General features: G+C 37.8%; 1 long non-coding RNA gene across 1 annotated transcript; it reads right to left on the bottom strand.

The window, feature by feature from the left end:
* Positions 1 to 1,514: 1,514 nt before the first annotated feature.
* On the bottom strand, positions 1,515 to 3,371 carry LOC145443468 (uncharacterized). The gene is made up of 2 exons (XR_013916437.1): positions 2,951 to 3,371; positions 1,515 to 2,331 (listed from the first exon to the last, which is right to left on the bottom strand). It is a non-coding gene; the product is annotated as an uncharacterized LOC145443468 (long non-coding RNA).
* Between the last annotated feature and the right edge of the window lie 2,629 nt (positions 3,372 to 6,000).

Below are 6,000 nucleotides of genomic sequence, written 5' to 3'. Positions count from 1 at the left end.
CAGGTCCGGATTTTTTTATTTTATTTATAATTAAAATTATATTACTATCACATAAGACTTATAGGTCTACTGATCTGGAGCTCTCACAGCTTGCGGCATATTCGGTTCATTTATTGGATGGTTGAACGAGAATTCCATTTCAGACAACGGTGTTGGTCCATGATATTCAATAGTGAGTCTCCGTACCTAAGAAACCGACATTGCAAAATATTATTGTCATAATATATATTCCATGTTGAAAAAAACGTACACACCTCCAAGTCGCCATGACCTTGTCTGAAGGCTTCCCAGTGCGGTACATGCTCGAAATGACGATGGAAATATATCCTTGAAACATTTGAGCTACGAATGCTCATGCCTAAATCCATCCAATCCTCTCTCGAAAAAGTCTGATATTCTTCGAATACCATCCTTTCAACCTGGAAGGCAAACATATAGGAAATGCAGCTGTGTATTATACCACTGAGCTATCTCGTCACTGTAAGAAGTGGGTTGATCCTGGTTGAACTCAAAACTGAACAGTGAACGCAATGACTTGAACTCGGACTCGAATCACAACACTATGACTCGGACTCGACCCTCCACTCACTGACACGGACTTGACACCGTGTTAAATTGAAAATTACTCGACCTGTGTGACTCAAAACTATAAAAGTTGAATTGATTTGTGACTCAAAACCTTATAACTTGGTTACAACCCTGGAACATTCAGACCCATCGAAGCATGGTGTTTTGTGGATTTAGCCTTCGCTATGCGTTGATAGCTTTTACATACAAAATTTAATACACCACTTGAAGGTTTTTTCCTTTTCATTCGATTTGTTTCAAGGTGTAAAATTGTCAAGTGAAAATAGCGTTCAAGCTTTTCCTACATTGCTTGTTACCATTTTGGGAAAATACTGTAATATTTAACCCTGAATGTGTTTATTACATAGTACGCGGTATCTGTTGAATCGCTTGGATATCGAAATATTGTACAATACAATGAAACTGATGGTATACCTCTTGTACGTGTAATGCGATAGGTAACGAGAACTGCAATATAGAGCAGCAGCAATTCATTTACTGCGTACGGTATATCTACCACATCGACTTCCTTTATGTACGACCGATTTATCTTGAAAAGTACGATTGATTTTCCATCAAATTTGGACCAAAGTAGCTTCTCCGCCCAAATTCTGTCAAAAGTAGCTGAAACCAAATTGTCCGAATTAAGCGAATTCGACTGTACATAAACTATATACTAGGTGGGCATACATTCATTTATTCACGATCCCAGTCAACAAAATGGGAAGCGATCGCCAGGCGTATAATACGCATTCGATGTCAAAATGATGCTTCAAAAGAAACAATTTTCGCACTTCTGCCGCAGAGTCATTAACCCGTTGTTGCCGTCTATTTACCCTCTCGCTACTGCATCTTACAACCACTATTAGCCATATCGCTACCTGAATCATTGTTGCTTTCTGGCATACATACTGACCCTTATGTTGTAAGACGGCACAATTTGACAATATGTTTTCATTATAGTTTTAGTTATAATAAAATCCACCACGAGCATATACGTACAAAACACCGGTCAAATACAGACAGACAGCCATATAAATGCATAAAACGACATATTGATTTCAGTCGAGGTACAGAGATCTTCTTTCCGGTACAAGTTTGATACAACTATTCCTGCTCTTGAATAGAAATACCGACAAAATCTGGTTTATCAAATAAGTCCGTGCCTTGGCGGGAAGAATAGCACCAAGCAACGAGGAGCTACCATCAGCAGCCTACTCACTGTGTGGCACGCTACTTCATTGAGAGGCCAATTGTGAATGGTTTTTCCCAAGTTTAGGCTTAGCGTAGTCTCTGATATCTGGGTAATTCCACTGGCCTCATATTCTTGCGATGTAGGCTACTGTCAGTCAGATATCCTTAGCAGTGATAATTGGCTGATCATGGCCATTGTCGATGCAGGTTGAACATCAGATGCGTAGAGGACAATATGTTATGAACTGCTGCCTTCGCCAACGCTGCATTCTTTTCAATTCCCCATCAGAGTTATACCTGATATTCGGGCATATCGCAATCACTCCGTGGCTTCAGTTTTCATCATAAATTTAAGGCTAAATATAGCAACAAAATAACTCGTAGATTAGCCTAACTGAAAAGAGTATCACAAATTCTAATCAGAAATTCATACAAGATATAGTATTTGGCTGAACAGTTGAAATGCCAACCGTTGTAACGAACATATGATGTAAATTCAGTCACAGATATTGCAGACAGACAAAATAGACGGGTTTAGCATATCCCATGTTTCGTTAATGTACATTAGGGCTGTTCAAAAATAACCTTTTTTCCTGAATCTCGCTGGTTACTTGAATAAATCGTTAGGTTGCCTTAAAAAAACGACGCACACCAAATTTGAATTCATTCCAACCAATATTCGCGGATTTCGTAAAGTTTGAACATTTTGAATTTGCCTAAAAATGCAAAACACGTTTTTTTTCAAATTTTCCTTCCAACCTTATGAAATTGTTGCGCTGTCTTCAAAAACGATGGAAAACAAATTTGACTCAATTCCAAGCTGCAGAAGCGGAGTTATTCAAGTTTTTTGATGATAATTATGGGATGATCCACCAATCAAGGATAATCCCAGAATTATCAAAGAAAAACTGAAATAACTCCACTTCTACGGCTTCGAATTGAGTGAAATTTGTTTTGCATTGTTTTTGAAGACAGCGCAACAATTTCACGGGGTTGGCAGAAAAATTTGAAAAAATTTTTTTTGCATTTTTAGGCAAATTCAAAATTTTCAAACTCTACGAAATCCGCGAATATTGGTTAGAATGAATTCGAATTTGGTGTGCGTCGTTTTTTAAGGCAACCTAACGATTTAATCAAGTAACCAGCAAGATTCAGGAAAAAAGGTTATTTTTGAACAGCCCTAATGTACATACATTAATGAATGCACAACAAATGATGTCAAAGCCATAACCGCAACACGCCAAGATCCGATGAGAGGTACCGACACTCTTCCGCAGTTTAGCATTAAAATATTAACGGACCGGTAGTACGCATTACGTTCAGAGCACTAATAACTTGACAAGTATCACGCTGTTCACTGCCGCCTGACATTTCAGGCGACGGAAAACTGTAAGCATTTATATCAAGTTCTATTATAGAAGCCTAACGCAAACAAGCAGTCAATCTGACAGAACTGCTATTCGAAACACCATTTGACTATCAATACACATCTAAGCAAGCATACCGTATAAAACAATTCATTAATAGCCCGATATATCTCTTGCTCAACCTATCTCAACGAAGAACTTCATTCATACTGCCTTTCAACGCTATAATCTCGGAAATACAATTCGCGGGTGCCTTTATTTTGTGCTAGGAAACTTATGAAATTATGGAAACTTATGAAAGTTATGAAACTTATAAAAACTTATGAAACTTATGAAAACTTATGAAAACTTATGAAACTTATGAAAACTTATGAAACTTATGAAACTTATGAAAACTTATGAAACTTATGGAAACTTATGAAATTTATGAAACTTATGAAAACTTATGAAACTTATAGAAACTTATGAATGTTATGGGAAATTATGAAACTTATAAAACATGAGGTAAATTAATTCAGATTCGAAGTTTATTGTGAGACCATTGCCTCGGTATTCGATACCAAATAGGGATTTTTAAATCGTGATTGCAATAATGGCAATCAAGATTTACATAGACCAGTGGTTGCCAAAATCTTCAACCTCGCGGCACCCTCTGTAAATGGAAAATAGTCAGCGGCACCCTAGCATTATCGACCTTTTTTGGCTAGCAGCACACTGTAAACTACCGGAAGATTTGACATAACCGATGTTCGATAGACACACGGAGGTGATCTCTGACGAAGCTATTTTACCTATTCGGTGACCGCGAGTAGGCTTTGCCTTCTTGTAATATACTTAAAACCATGCGGTAACTAAGTGCCAGCACGCCTAATAAGAGAATGCTGGGGACTGTTCTGATTGCAATACGAATTTATAAACCTGAACATCGACGACGCTTCATTTCTTGGTGGTAATTAAATAGGAAGGCAATGAGGTTTTGAAAACCGCATTGTCTCACAGGCGCCAGTATGTCTGCGAACAATCAACGTATCGTACAAAACTGGATTAACCCTTCTCGGCACGCGATACGTCTGGTAAACCGAGTTCGCGTGGATATTGGTTGTCGGCATGACAGAAATAATATTTTTACAAATAAACTTCACATCGAGAATGACGGATTATCATTTAGATCAGTGGTTCTCAAACTTTTTCGGTGTCAGGGCCAAATTTAGAATTGCTGAGCACGGTCGGGGCCGCACGAATACCAGGGCAACTAAACGGACCCAGAATGTCATCAAAATACGATGATTGGTCGATGTGCGGTGATTCTATCTACAATTCTACATATAATTTTTGAAATCATAATCATTGGGAACGATAAGTAACAACATATTCATACGTCACATATGAGTGTATCACGACTAGGGGTGGGCAAAATCGAGTATCTGAGTGATTCGATTCTGAATCACGTAAAATGTTTCGAGTCGAGTCGAGGATTCGAGTATCACTCATTATGACGTCGTAACAAAATGTAGTACGTCAAAGATCAAATGAGTACCCTTTACACCACCACGAAGAATATATAATGCCTGTTATCCATCTCATTAAAGATAGTTTGGTATTTTTTCGACCATACGGGTTAATTGCACTTTGTGACAATGTTGTGGAATGATCATTGTTATGTTCGTACATTTATGTTCAGTGTTGTTCAACTCCTAGTTTCTATAGGACTAGTAATTACCGCCAATCATTATTTCCTCGTGTGTCGTGCTTGTATTTATACCCTGTGTTCTGTTGTCTCGTTGTCTTTCATTTTAACTGAACTCTGGATCGTGTCGCCTGCCTTTAAAGTTATTCTGCTGTACAATATACTGATTTCTTATTGCAACCTCGTCGTATTGAGTTATTGTTCGAACAAGATCAAGAACATAACAATTGGTGTCAGAAGTCGGATTCATAGTTATTTCTGCGACGAGTATATATTATGGAAGCAAGTATGTTTGACACCCCTGTCTTAAAGCATAGTTTAAGTTTATCTAAATACTTGAGTGGCATTGACGTCGACTATTATTTCGAAAGATACCAATTCAGCGTCAATCAGCAAACGCGACTGTGTCGCATCTTCATATGCTAAATTGCTAACGCGTGACCCAATTCGATTGCCGCGTGGGGAAAGTTCAAGATTGCGCAATGTGCACAATATCTCAGATGCGCTGGTAGACGTCTCATTGTTTTGATGTACTGTTCTTCACAACAGATTAAATAGAAATGCTACTCTCCGGACGAAGCTTTAATTCTTCCACAATTACGAACAATGTTTATGTAAATTGCATCGTTAATTTAGGAGGATACCAGATACTCTGATTCCGAAATAATTGTCTACTTAGAGCGAAATGCTGGTAATCTCTAATTTATTTCTGATATTTTTCAATGCTTTACAATTTTGAATCTAATCTACTTCTGGTTTTCCGGAAAATAGTACTGAACTGTTTAGTCCGGAACGAACCGAGGTTGTTGTACAGACATTTGCCATTCTCGTGCTTATAACAAAGAGCTCTGACTTAATTGTTATGAACTGAATTTATATCAATTTCCACAACTGGTCGTGAAAATTATTCGAGTTATCCAACTTCACACTGACAACGCCCACGATTTTCACTGGGCATTCGAAATAAATTTAAGCAAAGAAAAGGCGAATGAGTCCAGTATAATTCACGGTAATAAATTTTTTCTTTCCAGTCAGGTTTATAATATAGGATGAAGCGGGTGCGGACGGTTTCAACTAAAATTGATTGATTTTCTGGCTTGTATTCAATATATCATTGCGATTGTTGCTTTACAATGTTTTTTTTTAATTCTCTACTAGCTACTGACGATTACCCCTGACGTGTTT

This window comes from Botryllus schlosseri, chromosome 1 (genome assembly GCF_051294905.1).
Source record: "Botryllus schlosseri isolate E-star chromosome 1, Bs_hap1, whole genome shotgun sequence".
Lineage (NCBI taxonomy): Eukaryota > Metazoa > Chordata > Ascidiacea > Stolidobranchia > Styelidae > Botryllus > Botryllus schlosseri.
Note: the sequence above shows the minus strand (reverse complement) of the source record. Positions and strands in the feature narration are given on the sequence as shown.